Source organism: Trichechus manatus, unplaced genomic scaffold, assembly GCF_000243295.1.
Source record: "Trichechus manatus latirostris isolate Lorelei unplaced genomic scaffold, TriManLat1.0 scaffold00123, whole genome shotgun sequence".
Taxonomy (NCBI): Eukaryota; Metazoa; Chordata; class Mammalia; order Sirenia; family Trichechidae; genus Trichechus; species Trichechus manatus.
Genome location: NW_004444059.1, coordinates 6,555,919 through 6,574,645, shown reverse-complemented (window position 1 = coordinate 6,574,645; position 18,727 = coordinate 6,555,919).

Here is an 18,727-nt window from a genome sequence, read left to right as displayed (position 1 = left end):
GTTCTTCTGGTCTCAGGCTGATGAAGTCTCTGGTTTATGTGGCCCTTTCTGTCTCTTGGGCTAATACTTTCCTTGTGTCTTTGGTGTTCTTCCTTCTCCTTTACTCCAGGTGGTTGGGACCAATTGATGCACCTTAGATGGCCGCTTGCAAGCTTTTAAGACCCCAGACGAAATGGCTTCTCTTTAATAAATAGGCCAGGATTAGAGCTCAGATGTCCTATTAGTCTTCCATCAAGCCATATGTTCTGATTAACCAAATCACCCCAATTTACAGCAGTCTATGAACTCATAGCACTATCTGTAGTTTTTCCAAGTGTCACTTCTCTCAACTCAAATCCTGATTCAGAAACCCCAGAAACCATGAGGATTTTGACTGAGGAAAGCATACAAGAGAAGATCTAAAGCCTAGTCTCTCTCAGTAATGCCATGGGTAAACTTAATTAAGCCGCTTTGTTTTTTCCATCAGTAAAATAAGGTCCCTTCCAACTCTAAGGCATTATGATGTTTTTATATTCCTCAACTGGATAGATCATCAAGGAGACTGACAACAACTGGCCTGTTTGCAAAAGTGATGGCAACACTGTATTTTTAAATCAAAAGAAAATCAAATCAAGCGCTCTAAAAATTCCCAGTGGTGTAAATCACCATTTCACTAGAATATAAATTCCACCACTAGAAAGTAAGTTGTCACCTCTAAATTGTAAGTGCAAGAAGCACAGGAACTTTTATTTGTGGTCTTCATCACTACATCTCCAGCCCATAGAACAGTCGGACACATTAGTGGACGCTTAATAAGTATTTTGAGAAGGAATAAATTCACCTGTGCCACAATTCGTGAATGAGGTGTTTTTTCATATTGAGATTTACAGCCTGTTAAGCATATTGGCATGCAGTAGATGCTCTATAAATGCTGAAGCTTACAACCCTGCACATTGAACTTTACAACCCTGCAAAGGAATCCTCGTAGAGGAACCAGGAATTGAGCCCAGTTTCCACAAATCACAAAAGCACATGCCCTTGCACTATACCAGCTGCCTCCCATTTATTGGGTGCTTCTCTTAGAAAGATCCTGCCTTTACTAAGCTTTACTAAACTTACGTGATGAAACTAATGCAGGGAGCACCTCTCCTACGTTAGCACGAGTCTAATCTTTTTTCCTGAAGTGTTTTCCTTAGTATCTGGAAAAGTGACCGGAGAAGAAGAAGATCCTTGTCACTAGAGTGATCCAGATTCTTACGCATTCAGGTGCCTTTTCAATACATTAACAGAGTTCAATCCACAAATGCCATTCATTGGGGTCACTTGTAAAATGACACAAACTGTTTAATAATTGTTTTAACAATTTAAAAGTAAAGTGGTAAAATATTGTGATAATTTATCAATAAAAAATTAAGGTAACTCTAAGATCATTGATACATTCATTTCCACTCTAGTATGCTTCCTTAAATGGGAGAGACTGGAGAAATTACTGGAACTATACATGGGATCATATGTGCAGCTGAATAGTAATCTGTTTGCTGTTGATATACAAAAAAGATTGAGTGCCCCTGTCTTGCATGCATCAACAGACTGTGTGGTCCCACCGACCCCAGCTTGTTGTAATTAGACCTGACCTTATGCCCATGAAACAAACACAATAACAATAAACACTATGCATTAACGTTTTATACAGTTATTAGACAACAAGGGCTAATATATGAAATGGTGAGTACTGTCTCATTTGTTTATCAACTGGAATTTGAAAGGAAATTGGTGTGACTAAGCAAGAAATGAGCTACAAATCTTCCCTGAGAGAAGAATTCAAAATGAAATATAACAACAATAAACTATAATTGTAAAACTAATCACATTTTAAAAGGTTGATTTGTTTGGTTCTTGTCTGTTTCTTTGGTGTTTTATTTTACTTTGTTTTTGCAAAGTGAAGATACTTTTACTGATTTTGCAGGTTATAAAAGTTATATGTTACCAACATAAAAAGTTCAAACATTTTTGAAATTAACCTATCTAGTACATTCTTCTAACACTACTGTTGTTGCTGTTGTTGTTGTTAAGTGCCATTGAGTTGGTTCCGACTCATAGTGACCCTATGTACAACAGAATTAAACACTGTCTGGTACTGCGCCATCCTCACAATCATTGCTGTGCTTGAGCCCATTGTTGCAGCTACTGTGTCAGTCCATCTTCTTGAAGGTCTTCCTCTTTTTTGCTGACCCTCTACTTTACCAAGCATGATGTCTTTCTCCAGGGACTGGTCCCTCCTGATAACATGTCCAAAGTACATAAGACGAAGTCTCAACCATCCTTGCTTCTAAGGAGCATTCTGGCTGTACTTCTTCCAAGAGAGATTTGTGCGTTCTTCTGGTAGTCCGTATTATATTCAATATTCTTCGTCAGCACCATAATTCAAATGCATCAGTTCCTCTTCAGTCATCCTTAGTCATTGTCCAGCTTTCATATGCATATGAGGCTATTGAAAATACCATGGCTTCGGTCAGGCTCTCCTTAGTCTTCAAAGTGGCATCTTTGCTTTTTAACACTTGAAAGATGTCTTTTGCAGCAGATTTGCCCAGTGCAATGTGTCATTTGATTTCCTGACTGCTGCTTTCATGGGTGTTGATTGTGGATCCAAGTAAAATGAAATCCTTGACCTCAATCCTTTCTCCATTTATCATGATGTTGTTTATTGGTCCAGTAGTAAGGATTTTTGTTTTCTTTATGGAGGCTTTGTAGTCTTTGATCTTCATCAGTAAGTGCTTCAAGTCCTCTTCGTTTTCTGCAGGCAAGGTTGTGTCATTGCATATCAGAGGGTGTTAATGAGTCTTCCTCAAACCCTGATGCCACATTCTTCTTCATATAGTCCAGCTCCTCAGATTATTTGCTAAGCATACAGATTGAATAAGTATGGTGAAAGAATACAACCCTGATGCACACCTTTCCTGATTTTAAACCACACAGTATCCCCTTGTTCTATTTGAATGATTGTCTCTTGGTCTATGTACAGGTTCCTCATGAGCACAATGAAGTGTTCTGGAATTACCATTCTTCCCAGTGTTATCCATAATTTGTTATGATCCACACAGTTGAATGCTTTTGCGTAGTTAGTCAACATAGCTACACATCTTTCTGGTATTCTGTGCTTTCAGCCAAAATCCGTCTGACATCAGCAATGATACCCCTTGTTCCATATCCTTTTCTGAATCTGGCTTGAATTTCTGGCAGTTCCCTGTCAATGTACTGCTGCAACCATTTTTCAATTATCTTGAGCAAAATTTTACTTGCATGTGTATTAATGATATTGTTTGATAATTTCTACATTCTGTTGGATCACCTTTCTTTGTAACAGGCACAAATATGGATCTCTTCCAGTCGACTGGCCAGGTAGCTGTCTTCCAAATTTCTTGGCATGGACGAGTGAGCACTTCCAGTGTTGCATCTGTTTGTTGAAACATCTCAGTTGGCATTCTGTCAGTTCCTAGAGCCTCGTTTTTTGCCAATGCCTTCAATGCAGCTTAGACTTCTTCCTTCAGTACCATTGGTTCTTGATCATGTGCTACCTCCTGAAATGGTTGAACATTTACCAATTCTTTTTGGTAGAGTGACTCTGTGTATTCCTTCAATCTTCTTTTGATGCTTCCTGTGTCTGTCAGTTTGTTGTACTATGGTGGCTTGCATGTTGCTGTGATGCCAGAAGCTATGCCACTGGTATTTCAAATATCAGCAGGGTCACCCATGGTCAACAGGTTTCAGCAGAGCTTTTAGACTAAGACAGACTAAGAAGAAGAACCTGGTGATCTACTTCTGAAAAAATTGACCAGTGAAAACCTTATGAATAACAGCAGAATATTGCCTGATATAGTGCCAGAACATGAGCCCCTCAGGTTGGAAGGCACTCAAAATATGACTTGGGAAGAGCTACCTCTTAGAGCTAGATATTTTTCATAAGTAAGAAAATTTGGGATTTTGAAAGGTAGTAAAGATACTACATATTACCTAACACTCCCAGTGGGTTCTAAAGTAGTGCCCCATAATTGAACAGAATATTTCTGCAACAAAATACATGAATAGTCACACTAAGTGGGAAAATAAAAGTCCATAATTCATATCACTTCCACTCAGGTTTTACTACCAAATGAGTGCAGGTGAAGTAAAATATGAAAAAGCTTTCCATTTTCAATGCTTTTTTGGGTTACAGGATTGTGGACAAAGAATACAGATCCACAGGAATTTGAGGAAGAATTAAGATTTAAAAATTTAACAGAAAAAATATCTGAATTCTTCGGCATAGTAATTCCATTTTGGGGAATATATATATCCTGAGGAAACAGCTTGAAGTGCATAAAAAGCTTTTGCACAGAGATAGTCATTACAGTTAGTTTAATAAACATTGGTAATAACGAGAGTACCCACCAATAGAGAAATGGTTAAATAAATTATGATCTAATCAAAGGACTGGATATTAAGTAGTCATTACAAACTGTGTTGATGAACAATAGCTTAGCTTAACTAGTAAAGAATGTCTGCCTTGACCATTGTGCTCTTTTAAAATCTGTCTATATGGTATCAAATTGACAACAGCAACTCAAAAGATTAGATAGGAAACTTAGGGAGCAGTGAGTTTATGCTAATAGGGGAGGAAAACTTGGAAAAGGATGTGAGAATGGTTGCACAACTCAAAGAACATAATCAATGTCACTGAATTGTACATGTAGAAATTGTTGCATTGGTGTATGTTCTGCTGTGTTAATTCTCAACAAAAACAAAAATAAGTTGTTTAAAAATTATGGTAATAAAGAATTTGTAACAAGAGGCAATGCTTATGTTGTAACTGTAATTGACAAATACAGAATATAAAATTGAATATGCAGTGTAGACCAATTATGTTTTTTTAAAAGCATACAAAAAGGATCAGATGGAAACACACCAAAATATTAATGGTGGATTGCCAATCTCTCAATTTCACTTCAGTACAGTATAACCCTTTTTCGACGGTTTGCTCCTGCTCCTTTGTTCCTCTTTACTCTTCAACTCTCTCCTCATATATCCTACCCCCTTTCTAATAGTTCTCTATTTAATCCCATGGCTGGCCCCAATTAATGGCACTACCACTTGGGGCTCTTTTCCTCTTGCACTTCCTCTCTCTCTAAACTAGTCCAGCACTAGCTTCAGGGTAACCTCACATTTCTACACATTGCCTCTCATCCACCTTCCCGAAATCCAGGATGTAGGGTAATTGGGACACAAGATGCATTAATGAAGGGCAACCTTGAACAGGGAGCTGGGAGACCTTGATTCAAGACTTTAGCCCACACCTCTGAAGAGGGGACGCTTGCTTAGTAGTGTTTGTTTCTCTGACAGGATCATGTGAAGTTGGTTCTGCAAATGTTGGAAAAATGGAAAACTAGATTCACATTCTGCTACAGAAAGATCTGCTATTGCTGGGGTGATGGTCAGAGGAGCAGTAAGCAGATTGGAGGCCAACAAAAAGCCAACCAGACGCAGAGAAGAGAGTCCCTTCTTCTTCCTCCAGCCTTGCTGTTTCCTCCTGGAACCACCTATTGGCAGAGCCAGCTGGAACCATGGGCAAAGCAGTATGTAGGCCCAAAGATTGGTCGCTTGAACCTACCAGTGGCTCCATGAGAGAAAGATGCGGCAGTCGGCTTCTGTAAAGATCATAGCCTTTTTCTGGCTATGAGAAACACAGCACCACATATTGGTCTCTGATTCAAAGCATATACTGCACCTTTTAACATAGCATCCATTCTTTCAAAATGTTGTCTCCCAACTGACTGAGTCTTCAGCAAACCATTCCACTATTAGGCCAACAGCTTCTGGGTGACAATGTAAGTGGTATGACAAGTGAATCATGGGCGTGAGGCTATTGCTAAATTTCTTTTGCGATGAAATCAGTTCTTTGATCAGAAGCAATATTTTCCAAAATGCTATGAAAATGAACAAGCCATTTTATTACTCCACATAGATGGTGGTGCCAGCAGAAGCATTATAGACAAGGAAGACAAATCCATATCAAGAATATATTTCTATTCCAGTGGAAAAAATATCTGTCTCTTTTGAGAGAATTAGTCCAATATAATCAACCTACCACTAGGTGACTGGGTAGTAGTGCCAAATCAGGGGACCAGTGCTGGTCTGTGCTGTTGGCAAGTTAGGCACTCAGCAGTAGCAGTAACCAGTCAGCCTTAGTGAGAAGTTCATATGCTGAGCTCATGAAATGCCTCCATTTTGGACAACATGGCCACTTTGTACCTGGGTCCATTGAGAAAGCAGTAAGGTGGTTGAAGAAAGTGACTGACATCCAGAGAATGAGACATTTCTTCCACCTAATTATTGAAAGCCTCCTCTGCAGATGATGCCTTTTGGTGAGTATTTGCATGGGTCACAAATATCTTCACAACTCTTTGCCCATTCTTAGGGGCCCATCCATATATCTCTTCCCCAGATCTTCTTGTACTCAATCTTTCAATCTTGTCCTTTTGAGTCCGTGACCATCCAGCCAAAATATTACCAGCTGACAACCAATCAGTGCAGATCTATATTTCTGGCCATCTTTTGGTCCAGAAAAGTGGAAAATCAAGTGCATCACTCTAAATTATGCTCATTATGAGGATTTCTCTCCACCACTGACCTTCAGGGCCACTTCTCGGTGGGACTGTAATTTTGTAACTGTCTACCTCTGGTTGGTACCAACATATCATGCAGAACCATTTGTAAGTCAGGCCTGGATGTTTTTCCTCATCAGTCAACTGATTCTAAGGACCTCCCTATAAGGCCATAGATATGGATTGAAGGAGAGGAAGAGTTAGTATTGAAGGAATCTGAGCATCTGCTCAATGCAGTTTACTTGTGTCTTCCATTTCTGCTCAAGCCCAATATCTTATATGCCATTTCTATTTGGTGATAGATTGCTGCCACGTACACCCAACATTATGACTTGGTTGTCTAGTTGGCACACACTTCATAAGGAAAGCTTAGGTCTCATGGTCACTTGGTAGCCCATGGCTAGGTATTCAGTCTCTACCAGAGCCAAGTAGCAAGCCAGAAGCTATTTCTCAAAAGGAGAATAAATATCAGCAGAAGAGGGCATGAATTTGCTCCAGAACTCTAGAGATCTGCACTGTGATTTTCCAGTGTTGCAAAGGCTATCTGCTCATTCTATCATGGAATGAATATTTTATAGGCACAACTATTTGAGTCTTAAATATTGTCACTCTCATATTTTTATTTTCTTTTTTTTTTGTCAAAAATATGTTCTTTGATCTGGTCTTCCTCATTATTCTATTTTGGGTTCTATTATTCTTATCGTGTTAATTTTTCATTGATTTTCTGATTGTGTTTTTTACTGATATTTTCCTCTTTTTGTTTTCTATAGATACTGCCTTTTTGATTGATCTTCTCCTAATTTTCCTCTTCTCTTCTAGTTTTCTAATTGAACACTAGTCTTCTTTTCTCTCCTCTTCACTTTTATATCTGTATTTTCTTATTAATTCTGTTTCTACTGGTTCTTACTAGTGCCATTTTAACTGTTTAATACATGCCCCTGAGATAAAATTCTTATTTTTATCCTTGTAGAGCTTGTAGGATCCCAGTAGAAACTATGCCAATGGAAAAACACTTGTAAACAGGTGAATATTTAATATAGTATGGTTGGTGGATTGGTTAGTAGAAAGTCAGCAAAAAAGAGGAAGACCCTCAATAAGATGAACTGATGCAGTGGCTTCAACAATGGGCTCAACTATAGCAACGATTGTGAAGATGGTGCAGAACCAGGCAGTGTTTCATTCTGTTGTACATAGGGTTGCTATGAGTCAGAATGACTCAACTGCACCACCACCACCAACAGCAATGGTTGGTGGATTAGTTGTTGAGAAGCAAAATTATGTTAAAGAATCAGTTGTTAGCTGCCGTCAACTCAGCTTTGACTCATGGTGACCTCATGTACAAAAGAATGAAACGTTGCCCGGTCCTGTACCATCTTCACGATTGTTGGTATGCTGGAGTCCATTGCTGTGGCCACTGTGTATTTTGAGTGCCTTCTAACCTATGGGACTCATCTTCCAGCACTGTATTGGACAATATTCTGTTGTGATTCATAGGGTTTTCGTTGGCAAATATTTGGAGGTATATTGCCAGGCCTTTCTTTCTAGTCTGTCTTAGTCTGGAAGCTTCACTGAAACCTGTCCACCATGGGTGACCCTGATGGTATTTGAAATACTAGTAGCCTACCTTCCAGCATCATAGCAACGTGCAAGCCACCATAGTATGACAGACTGAGAGATGAATGGGTCAAAAAAATTGGGACCCATTTGGGGGAGGCTCCCAAATGAAAAATTCTTTGTTCTCTGCAACCATACTGCATCACTAACTCTATTGAGTTTCCTTGCAAATCTGTGTCTTTAGATTTTAGAGGAGTGCCAGGAAAGCAATTCCATGTGCACATTCCATGGCCAAGTAAGTTAATGATGTTGTATTTATTATTAAAAACAGCATGTTAATACACTCCACAGTTGTAAAAACTTTCTTCTCCATAATATGCTAAGGGATTTCATAAGCCTCCAGTACAAAATAGATAAATATTGTATGGCTAAACTTAGAACTCCTAGTAAAGTCAAATATATTTTAAGCATTCTTACATGAATGTAAGTTTGACCCAGAAAAATTCACTCTAACATATCTGAAAAATTTATGAGTCCCTAAAGTCTTTTTGCCAATAGCACAAGTACAACTGCAATATCAATTTCTTGGTAGTGAAAATAGTATTTCCCTGAGACATAATCTTGTAGAGATATGTTTAAGGGAAAATTTCAATCTGTTGGCATGTATGTCTTCATAAGAAAATGATTAAACTAACATCAGTTTTTGCAGTAAGATAAATAAGACTCCAGGAAGGATTTCTGATAGCAAACACACATTTGCTGTTGTTAGTTGCTGTTTAGTCAATTCTGACTCGTGACGACCCCATATATGCAGAGTAGAACTGCACTCTGCAGGGTTTTCAACACTGTGCCCTTTTGAAAGCAAATCACGAGAACTTGCTTCCATGGTGGCTCTGGTTGTGAGCCAACCTTTCAGTTAATAGTCCAGTGCATAACCATTTTTGCTACCCAGGGACTCCTTAAACACATATTACCATTTACATAACACATTTCATTAGTATATTCTAGAAGCAAACACATTATATAAGTAATATACTTCAGTAACATATTTTATGTTATCTGTTACTTGACATTTCTCAGATATTTAATATAAATAAAATTTAGCAACAAGCAAAACAAAACTGTTTGCTTAACCAGTGGTTAAGGGCATGATTTTGTAGTCAGATTGCTTGGATTCAAATTCTGTCTCTTCCATTTATTACTTGTGTAAACTTGGACAATTACTTAATCTTCTGTGCCTCAGCTTTCACATCTGTAAAATGGGTCTAATAATAGTAAAGATAAGATTATTGTGAGGGTTAATATATGTAAAGCCCTTAGAAACAATGCCTGGCAACTGTAAGTAATATGTAAGTGCCAGCTAATTTTCTGGGGTAGCTCAACATAATGGTGGTAAGGACCGACTCTAGAACCAGACTGCCAGCTTTCAAATCCCAGCTTTACCTGTATAACATTGGACAAGTTATTTAACCTTTCTGTACCTCGGTTACCTCATCTGTTAACTGGGGCTGATAATAATCCTTGCCTCATATAGTTTTTGTGAGTTAATATACATAAAGCACTTAGAACAGTGTCTGGTACACAGTAAGTTTTATAGAAATGTTCACTTTTATCCTCCAATATTGAGCATTTGAGTTGTTTCCTGAATTTTTTCTTTTTTATTTTACTGTTATAAATAATATTACTTGCCAAATGTTTTCTCCTGAGCAATGAGCAAATGAGAAGCTAGCAGGTTAAATATACCAGCAGCCTTATTCACCCTGAGTGCCAGTGGGGCTTGAAAAGAGGTGTTGCTTTTTTATTTTTTCCCAAGTCATGAAAGCTCAAACAACTTAGTGGAACTTAACCCATCCTCTCCCCTACCCACTGAATACTTCTATGGGGTGGCCAGGCCAACCACTAGGATTCCTTTTGTCCGGGGTCCCTTCCAGGCCACTAGAAGTTTACAGATTTAAAAAAAAAAAAAGTTATAATTATTTATATTTTAAATCGAAACAACAAGGAAGAGGTATTGAAGGTTGTAACATATTTGAATTGGCTCTAGATTATCCTCTGGACTCTTTTATCTAAGTATTTACAAGTTAGCTATTCTGGCCCTCAATTTTCTCACTTGCAAAATGAAAGGAGTGTCCTAAAAAATCTCTCCTTTCTTCTTCAGGAGTAAAATTCTTAAATTCCAGCATTCTGTCCACATGATACATGCTGTTTGAGCGTGGTGTGGCCTAAAAAGAGAGACATGAAATCTTAGTTGTTATTTAAATCAAGGCCATAGCTCAAATACCATTGTAGGTGGCAGCTGCCTAGAAAGTAAGTCTCTACAATGCTATAATTTCTTGTTATTATGAAAAAAGGACTAAAATAAATTGTAGCATTTATGATGATATGTATTTCTATGACTAAATTGCTATACAACTTCTGACCTACTCTAAAATACAGAATTTTATAGGTTTGAAAGTTTTTAAAATCCTTACAAATCCAAGCATAAAGTTTAAATGAAGAAATATACACATGTCTAAGTTCTTTGCATAGTTAATTTTACATATATAAGATGTGATCATTTATAAAATAAATCTGGTCTTAACTTATCTTTACAGAAGCAGACTGCCACATCTTTCTCCCATGGAACAGCTGGTGGGTTCAAACCGGCAACCTTTTGGTTAGCAGCTGAGCACTTAACCACTGTGTTACCAGGCTCCCCACTTATTTTAACAGAACAGCATTTAATAATAATTTGTGAAGATAGAAATCTCTGGATATATATGAAGCATATAGAAGTCCTTTTTTCTCAGCTGACATGAAAGCATTTCTAGTTGATAGGATGTCCAAGTAAGATTTCGTGTATATGAAGTCACACCAGTTGCTAAGAGGATAAGCAGCTTTACTTTGATGGTTTTGAGTTTCCACATTTGCTTTCCAGCTCCTCTGCCAGAGGCATATTTTTTTTTCCTGGATAAATTTCTCTGATGTTTTTAATAGCAAGGCATTTTTTTCACTGCCTTTTTAATTTTATCAGATATCAGAATGACTAATCTGTTGGCAAGTTTTGTTCTTCCATCATTATGGTTTCTGTTACATTATATAGTGGTTAATTCTATAGTATTTTTAAAAATATGTCTTGGGTTTATCTTTGTAAATAATATAGTGATCCATTTACCAACCCATGTTTGACAGACAGTTTTTGGTGCAAAATCATGCAAAACCGCATTGTCATACCTGGCAGAATATTTAACTCAAAAAAACCCAATGAATTTGAGTTGATTTCGACTCATAGCAAACCTATAGGACACAGTGGAGCTGCCCCGTAGGGTTTCCAAAGCTGTAAATCTTTACGGAAGCAGACTGCCACATCTTTCTCCCACAGAGTGGCTGGTGGGTTCAAACCACCGACCTTTTTGGTTAGCAACTGAGTGCTTTAACCATATCTGTTCACATACCCTGCAGCATCTGTTTTGACATGTTACTTGATCATATGTTCAATGCTTCACTAATCACCTCAATAGGTCTCTAGGGAAATTCTGTCTCAGTCATCTAGTGCTGCTCTAAGAGGAATACCACAGGTGGATGGCTTTAACAAAGAGAAGTTTATTTCTTCACAGTCCAGTAGGCTACAAGTCCAAATTCAGGGTGTCAGCTCCAGGGGAACGCTTTCTCTGTTGGCTCTGCAGGAAGGTCCATGTCATCAGTCTTCCTTTGGTCTGGGAGCTTCTCTGCGCAGGAACCTCAGGTCCAAAGGACGTGCTCTGCTCCCAGCACTGCTTTCTTGGTGGTATGAGGTTCCCATGTGTCTCTGCTCACTTCTCTCTTTTGTATCTCAAAAGAGATTGCATTAAGACACTGATCTTGTCAACCTCATCAGTATAACCTCATCACAGTGATAGAATTTACAGCACATGAGGAGATCACATATAATCTCATCATACTGGTAGAGTTTACAACACATAAGGAAACCACATCAGATAACACAATCATACAATACTAGGAATCATGACCTAGCCAAGTTGCTACACACATTTTTTGGGGGACACAATTCAATCCATGACAGGACTATTATTAACCAGGCTTTTCATTATCATATATTTGTGGTTATTTTTTAAAAATTTACTTTTCAATTTACAGACAGTAATATTCACACTACTACTGAGGTCCCTGGGTGGTACAAATGGTTTGCGCTCGACTACTAACCTAAAAGTTGGCAGTTTGAACCCACCCAGCATGCTGTGGAAGAAAGGCCTGGCAATCTACTTCCTTAAAGATTACAGCCAAGAAAACTCTATGGAGCAGTTCTACCGTGTAACACATGGGGTCTCCATGAATCAGAATTGACTCCTCAGCAATGAAGTATTAAGGATGGAGAGCCAATCAGTAGCTGCCAACAGTTAGAGGTAGAGGGAAGCGTAAACGGACAGCATGAGGGATTTTTTTTGTGATGGAACTGTCCTACGTCTTGTGATGGTGGTTACATGACTTTATGCATTAGTCAAAACTCAAAGAAGAGTGAATTTTATTGTATGTGAATTGAAAAATAAATTAAAAGAAAAAAAACTCCACCCCTGCAGTTGCCTATCCAGGATGTCATATAAATAGGATATACAGAATGAAGCCTTTTGAGTCTGACTTTTCACTTTACATAATTCATCGAGATTCATCCATGCTGTTGCTTGTATCATAATATGTTCCTTTTTTATTGCTAAGTGGTGTTCCATTATATATCTGTACTACAGTTTGATTATCCATTCCCCAGTTGAAGGACATCTGGGTTGTTTTCAGTTTTTGATGATTATGCATAAAACTGCTATAAGCTTTTACAGGCAGATGTTCATGTCACTATAAGTTTTCATTTATCTTCAATAAATACCTAGGAATGGGATTGCTGGGAGCAGTGGTTAAGAGCTCAGCTGCTAACCAAAAGGTTGGCAGTTCGAATCCACCAACCGCTCCTTGGAAACTATGGGGGCAATTCTATTCTGTCCTATAGGGTCACTATGAGTCAGAATCGACTTGACGGCAATGGGTTTTTTTTTTTTTAATTTATGGTAATTTATGTTTAAACGTATAAGAAACTGACAAATTTTTTCCCAGAGTGATTATACCATTTTGCATTCGCACTAGCTGTGTATGAGAGTTCCTTCCAGTTGCTCCAAATGCTCATCAACACTTGGTATAGGTTGTGTTTTTTAATTAAAGCCATTCTTATAGGTGTGTAGTAGCATCTCATTGTGGTTTCAATTTTTATTTCCTTTGTGAGTAACAGTGTTGAGAATTTTTTCATGGGCTTATTAGCCATTCGTGTATCTTCTTTGGTAGTGTCTATTCAAATCTTTTGCTCATTTAAAAAATTATCTTCTAAAAATATCTTTGTCTTCTTATAATTGCATTTTAAGAGCTCTTTTTATGTTCTACTTTCAAGATATTCATCAGGTAGATAACTTGCAAATATTTTTTCCCAGACTGTTGTTTGTCTTTTCATTTTCCTAACAAGGATTTTTAAAGGGGAAATATTTTTAATTTTTATAAAGTCCAGTGTATCGATTTTCCCTTTTAAGGATTGTGATTTTGGTGTCATATCTAAGAACTCTGCCTAACCCAATGACACAAGATTTTCTCCTATGCATTCTTCTAAAGTTTTACATTTAAGTCAATGACCTATTTTGAGATAATTTTTATATAAGGTGTCAGGTATGAATTGAGTTCATTTTTTGCATATGGATCCAATTTGTTGAAAAGATTAACCTTTCTCCATTAAATTGCCTTTGTACCATTGTAAAAAATCAAGTGACCATATTTATAAGGGTTTATTTCTGGACTCTATTCTGTTCATTGATCTGTATGTCTATCCTTTCACTGAAACCACACTTCTTTTTTTTAATTTTTATTTTTATTGTGTTTTAAGTGAAAGTTTGCAGTTCAAGTTAGTTTCTCATACAAAAATTTATACACACATTGTTATGTGACCCTAGTTGCTCTCCCTATACTGTGACAGCACACTCCTCCTTTCCACCCCAGTTTCCCATGTCCATTCAGCCAGCTCCTGACCCTCTCTGCCTTCTCATCTTGCCTCCAGACAGGAGCTGCCCATTTAGTCTCATGTATCTACTTGAGCTAAGAGGCACTCTCTTCACAAGTATCATTTTATGTCTTATAATCCAGTCTAATCTTTGTCTGAAGAGTTGGCTTCAGGAATGGTTTCAGTTCTGGGCTAACAGAGAGTCCGAGGGCCATGTCTTCCGGGATTCCTCCAGTTTCAGTCAGACCATTAAGTCGGGTCTTTTTACTAGAATTTGATTTCTGCACCCTACTTTCCTCCTGTTCCGTCAGGGACTCTGTGTTGTCGAAACCACACTTCTTGATTGCTGTAGATTTATAATCCATCTTGAAATCAGATACTGTGAGTCCTTCAACTTCCTTCTTTTTCAAAATTGTTTTGGCTATCTAGTTCCTTTGCCTTTACATAAATATTCTAAAATCAGCTTGTTGATATCTACAAGAAATCCTCCTGGAATTTAGACTGGAATTGGATTGAATTTATAGATCAATTTGGCATCTCAACATTTGCGATTATTTTTGGATACAGCTATCTGATTCTACATTTCTGCAACGAATCCTTCACTTTTACTAAATAAAACATGATATTGTCTTATCTTGGCTAACCTAATACAGATACTTAAAATGAAGTTTCTCTGTATCAATGGGTTTTTTGCAGGTAATTTTTTGTTGTAATGGATTACTCTCTGCTATTAAGTTTTAGTAATATAAAGCTATGGTCTTTTTTTGTTTATTGTTTAGTTGTTATTAGTAAATTCAATGGCAATTTTTTCCTTTAATTTTGGAACTATTTAGATCTTTTCATTAACTGAAGCTTTAAAAGAATGATTCACTTATTTAATATATTTTTTTACATTATTGCTATTATTTATGAGTATATGGAGAAAATAAAATTGATTTTAGAGATTAATGGACAATATGACAATAGTGGGCAAGAACATACTGAGAAGAGACATACTTCAATGAAGGCATTCAAACATCCGCTTCTACTTACCCTAACACTGGAGTATGGTCACAGTATCACTATTTGCTTTTGAAAATTCTAATGTCAGAGGTATATTCAGAATCTGGACTAAATTTTTTTAATTTTATTAATATGCAAAAAGATAATCTGACATTCCAAATTCCTTAGCTCTGGAAACAATTTTTGTACCAGGTTTTAAAAATAATACTTTATTATATAAACAATTTCTTTAATAAAGAATTTTTATGGCCTTATTCAGAATTTACCATAATGCTGTTTTTAAAATTTTATGAGAAGCAAATAAAGGATACAAAATCTAAGAAGAACTAAATTGTTTTTTATTAAACAAGTAACATTTGTCAGGCATTGTGCTAGATGCTGAGAATTTAAAATACAAGACCCTTATCCATTTAGAATCTACTACAGAAATTTAAAAAAAAAAAACCTCAGGTAAATAAATTAAAAGATAATCATGTCTTAGATGCAATAGATAGCTGCATTTGAGTCAACTCTGACTCGTGGTGACCTTATTATGTACAACAGAACGAAACGTTGCCCAGTCCTTCATTATCCTCACAATCATTGGCATGTTTGAGTCCATCATTTCAGTTACTGTGACACTTTGTTATCCCACTGAGGGTTTCCCATGCCCTCGTTGGCCCTCTACTTCACCAAACATGTCTTTCTCCAGTGATTGATCCTCCCAATGACATGTCCAAAGCAAGTGAGTCATACAAAGTTCTGTTCTGATCCATAAGGTTTTTATTGGCTAATTTTCAGAAGTAGATTGCCAGGCCTTTCTTCCTAGTCTGTCTTAGCCAGGAAGCTCCACTGAAATCCGTCCACCATGGGTGACTCTGCTGGTATTTGAAATACCAGTGGCATAGCTTCCAGCATCACAGCAACACACAAGCCAGCACAGTACGTACGACAAACTGACAATAGTACTTACTACCACATATGAAAGCGATGCAGAGTACCAACAGACTTCTATTTGTGGCGAGGCTGCTTTAGGGATGTCATTGCTACTTACACACTGAAGAGAGTTTCAAATTTCATTAAATGGAAACTGTAGCCTTCAAGTCACATTGGATTCCAAACTACATTGAGAGATGAGAATTAACACATCTTCCTCCCTCCTTCCCTCTCAGTCCCACAGTGGGAGAACACTTTAGGAACCATGTCATTCTCATCTAGTCAGATATTGCCTCAGGAGCTCTAACAAATACCATTCAATGTTCTATTTAGAATCTGAGCAAAGGCTAAAAGGCTTTTGACAGGGACATAGACTTCAGCCTCATCAGGTCTGACACCATCTGAGGTCTTAGCCTGGGGCAGTTTAGAACCTCAAAACCAATCAATCCTAAAATGCTTCTCTGTCTAATCTCTGTCTTTCTCAATCATTCTCTCATCACAAACCACAATCCCCCTCCCTCACAAACATTTATACTGTCTTTTAAAGTATTGTGGTCATGGCTACTGCTTTGTACTTCCTCCCAATAATTCACTCTCCTAGCAGTGCTTGTCCAGCCAACCCCACCTTTTTTACTATGCCTTCTGGAGCATGCCCCCACCCCACCCCCAAACAAACAAACAATTTCCTCAAGTGCAATGAGTTTTATTCCTCTTTGAATTGGCAGCCAGAAAGCTTACAACCAATTTTGTCAATGAACTCAACTTCCACCTCCATTTTATATTCTTACTCTAATTTTTTCTTTACTTTATCTCTAATGCTTTTCTTTTAATCTTCCTATGACCTTTATCTTTGTAAAACCTCCTTAACTACCTTTTAGAACATCAGATTAATGTAAATAAATATTCTGTTGCTCACTGCTAGTTGCCTATCAATATCTATTACCTCTCCTTCCTTACTAACAGAACGCCAATTTTTCTTGGCACATCATTGTGTCTCAGATCCAACAATTTTGATTTTTCAGACTCCCTTAAAGCTAGAGGTGGTCAGTTGACATGGTTTTAGCCAATGAGTTGTAAACAGAAGTCTACTTCAGAGTTTCCAGGAAGCCTATTATTTTACTATTAAAAGGGAAAGACTCAATTTAGCATGTACTTTTGTCCTTCTTCCCTTCTCTTTTTCTTGCCTATATCCAGAACGTGATGCCAGGTGTTACAGAAGCCATCCTGGTACCATGAGGATGAATGGTGTCACAGAAAGCAAGATGGATCCTTCCCTATTGAGCTTATGAAGCCAGAATACCAACCCTGAATGCTTATTCTTAGAGTTTTTATTTCATAAGTTCAATAAATTTCCCATTTGATTATCTTCTCTAGGTATGTCATTTCTGTTATATATTAATAAATGCAATCCTAACTCTTACACACTCTTTATGTTAGTTTCTGTACTGAATGTGCCTTCCCACCTTGCCTTTACTAGTTCCCTTCTTATCATACTGTTTTGCCTGCAACCCCATTAAGAAGAGGTTTTTCATCCTCTCACATAACACATAACAAAGGCCTGGGAGGAGGTGTCATCATTCTCTTTCTTTCTCTTTGACAATTTTAGACCATTATTCTTCCAGTCTTGTGCAACAGCACTTCCTTCTTTAAGACCCATGCCATTGATTCCACCCTTTAACACTCCTTACTATCATCACCCTACCTCCCAGAATACTCTCCCTCAATCTTACTCTCCTCCCAAAATTCCATTATCATTTTAGACAAATTTAATATTGGTGTTCAGCATCCTAATCTTGAAGTTCCTTAACTTCTTTCAGTCATTTCAACAGCTTATTCCTAAAGCCACATTCTGGACCAGGTTATTTCCTTGAGCTCCTCTCTGTGTTGTTTTTTAATTGAGATATTGTTATAGATTAAGTTGTGTCCCTCAAAAATGGGTTGAAATCCTAACCCTGAAATTGCAAATATGACTCTGCTGGAAATAGGGGTTTCTTTTGTTATGTTACCAGAGTAGAGTGAATCTTAAACCACTTCTGAGTTATAAAAAGAACAGAATGGACAGAGACACGCACAGGGAGAAGACAAATGCCAAGGAACTCCTGTGGCTATCAGAAGGGTCTTCCCCTAGAGCCACACCCTGAATTCAGACTTCTAGCCTCCTGAGATGTGAGAAAATAAATTTCTGTTCTTTAAGGGCTCCCCCTTGTATTTTTTGTTACAGCATCATTAAGTAACTAAGACAGATACTCTTAGAAATTCAGTATATATCTAATTTTTTAAAAAGACAATCTCTGTTTTTTAATAGGCAACTCTAATCCATTTACAATATTCACAGTTATGGTTAAGTTTGGAAAAAATTTGCCATCTTCTTTTATGTTTACGATGTATCATTTTTTAAAAATACTTAATTTTTTTCAAATGTATGAGTTAATTAATTTAAAAATATATGATTGAATCACACAAACAGATAACTCTAAATCTACTTTGAAAAATCTAATCAATCAAGAAGTATCTATTTGGAAACTATGTACCTAGTATCATATTACAAGAAACATAAGATTGTTGTCCTCTGCAGAAAAGGCATTTGACAAAGTCCAACACCCATTCCTGATAAAAACTCTCAAGAAAATAGGTA